The sequence below is a fragment of the Aegilops tauschii genome, chromosome 2 (assembly GCF_002575655.3).
Source record: "Aegilops tauschii subsp. strangulata cultivar AL8/78 chromosome 2, Aet v6.0, whole genome shotgun sequence".
NCBI lineage: Eukaryota > Viridiplantae > Streptophyta > Magnoliopsida > Poales > Poaceae > Aegilops > Aegilops tauschii.
In genome coordinates, this window is record NC_053036.3 from 43,782,033 (window position 1) to 43,785,075 (window position 3,043).

Sequence of the window (3,043 nt, forward strand, 5' to 3'; positions counted from 1 at the left end):
TAGGAGAAAAGGAAAAAATGGAATAAATATATAATAATACAATCTTTATATCACTAACCAGGGCCCCCATGTGTCAATTTAGTGATAAACCTGACAAATTGGCCAATTTGTGTATAATGTGATACTTTGCAACATAAGTAGTAGTAGTTTTTTTTGCTATTTTTCTTAAAGTTATAGTTTTGTGGAAGTGTGCAACAATGTTCTTAAAAATTGGTGTTTTGTGCAATTAACTCTTTCATACAAGTAGAACGTCAAGCAAAGCAGTAATAGTCTAAACAAGCGGCCGAAAGAACAAATACCAGGACACCGTCTATGGTATCAAATGGAAACAAATAGAACCACAAGAGTGGTGGCACCATCAACACTTCAAAAATTGGTCCTCGCTGTAAATTTCAGGTGCCTGACATTTAGCAAAAGTGAAACAGTAAAAGACTATGACAAGCGACCGAAACAACAAATACCAGGCCATCTTCCATTGGAGCAAACAAAAAGAAAAGATACAAGAGCACTTGGGAAAAGGGTTCTCACCATCTCCCATATTGCCATGCAATGGCAGATTCTTATATAGTGACTAACTAGATCGGCATCAGGTTTGGAACATAGGGGATTACATCATAGTTACAGACACTTCCTTCTGGGTACTCAATATGTGTGCTTGTGTCTAGCATGGTGATACCTCATGCCTCTAGCACCTTGTGTACTTGGGCTATCAGATAATACGAGATTGCAAGATTCCCCTTGAAACACTATACCATCGTCAATAACGGCTATTAGATGAATAATATGGCGTGGGATGGTCATGACATGATGCCAAACCCACCGTGGCGGATGGGTGCCATCCACATCATTGCACACCCATATCTATGTTGTTCCGCGGTTGAGATGGTGTTCATGAGCAAAACACAGCTCCGCCGCATCTCAGCTAAGCTGGACGTCGAGTATGCGAGATCAGAGCACCCAAGAGACCCTGGTACAATGCTTAAAGACTCGTCCTCCAAGCTGAAGTGGAGTAAACCTCGGACGGGCACATCACGGCACACATAGATCGTCCAAGAAAGGAGCCTCTTAAGAAGGTCGCTATTCAACCCTCCATGATAGGGTACCGGGGTGGCTTCGCCATCACACGCCAATCCTGGTGTCTCCCGATGGTGAACACCTCCATCCCATGGGTGTAGCCACCAGCATCCATGGAGCGGTAGTAGAATCGCGCAACCTTGTACGCGTTGGAGCAAGGGTCACGTCTGAGACCTAACGTCCTGTGGATACACCTAGGGCGCCCATGCGGCACAACACTGTAGGGCTCTGGGGCAAGGTCAGGACGCGGTGTGTGGCTGGGTTGAGCTCCCGTACCGTAGCGTGCTGCCCATGGACATCGGCACGAGACCGTCACAGTGCGCCCAGGGCCGGTCCTGAGATTTCGGGGGCCCGGGGCAAGATAATAAAAAGGGTCCCTAAAGGCACATAATTTTTTTCCATTTCAATTGCAAATTAATACTCATTACACTATAATTTATGCTGCCTTGGCATGTGTGGTGCTTTTCTCTAAAAAACTATTAAAAAAACCCGAGTCATAATCATTCACATAAAAGTTAGTTGTTGTTGTTAATATATACTTATATATTTTTATTATATGTGAATTAGTAACACTTTTGTGGCAACTCAAATTTTTATCACCATATAATATTTCGCTAGGTTGTTCTTGAACAGTAACTAGAACACTGCTAATTAAATAAAAAATGCTAAGAAAGGCATGGAACTAGGTACCTTAATGGCTAGAAAATTAGAAATTGCAAGCTTTTGCTGCTGCTTACGAGTCAAGGACAGGAATCCGAGTTTACTTTTTTATTCCCAAACAATACAAGAAATTGGAGTGGGTGGGAGAAGTATGCATGAGGATTAACTTCACGAACCGAACAATCAGACAAGACTATATAAAAGGAAGAGGATTATGGAATCTTGAAAATCGCATTACCTTCGTCCACTAATGACGTCCAGCAGCCGAAACTCACAATTAGACAATGCGGTACTTGGCATTTGCATGGCTGATTCGTTGGCAATTTTGAGAGAGAAGAAATAGAAAGATGAGAACACCACGCGCGTGAGGCAAGGCCAGAATTAATCGGCCTGGTAAGTTCTTTCCCTTTTTGATGATTGAGAATTAGTCAATCTGTTACATGGAAATAATTCTTTCCTAAACATCAAACACGTATACAAATCAGTCGATTTGTTATATGGCAAATAATTATTTACCTTTTTCAGAATCAGTCGATCTGATAACATGGGAAAGAAATATTTCCTAAAAATACAATTATTTCCTAAACATCACACACGTAAGGGAACCAAGCCATCGGGGGGCCCTTCCTACTCGGGGGCCGGGGCGGTCGCCCCCCCTCAGGGCCGGCCCTGAGTGCGCCAACTCGTGGATGCTGGCTTCCTCCATGGGGAAGGGGTCCATAGGTAGGATGAGGGTAGCGGCGCACTCGCTCGTCTCCCACCCCCGGTGTGGTGACCTTAACCGGCGCGTTGTCGGGAGGATGTCGGCCATTATTCTGGTCCGTGGTGCGATGAGCACGCACGGATTGGGCTTTTGGAGACGGAGGTGATCGCGCTGGAACGACTGGTCGCCGGTGATGGTGTCGTGCCAGGCCTTGCAGACCCAGGTGAACCGCATCAGTGACTCGACGGGGAGACGGAGCAGGATCTGCGCGACGAGCTCGTGCGGCACGTGCAGCGTCGTCTCGTCCTCCATGGTCGGATTGGTTCTTGCAAGGTGCGCTCGTCCTTGCATGTTTTATCCACACGTACAGACAGTTCGAAGGAAAATGTAGTTCGGATCATTGACGGGGTCGTTTAACTTGCTGGGATAGTCCCGACCAAGACGAGGCAACCGCCGAGTACTTCCCTGACACCGATTGGATGGCACCGGAGCGATCTGAATTTACAAGGGGAGATCTACACGTACATATATATAGCACAAAAAGCTAGCCTAGTAGGCTAGTACAGATACTATTCGGTGATGGTTCCAAGCTCGGCCCGGACTGGA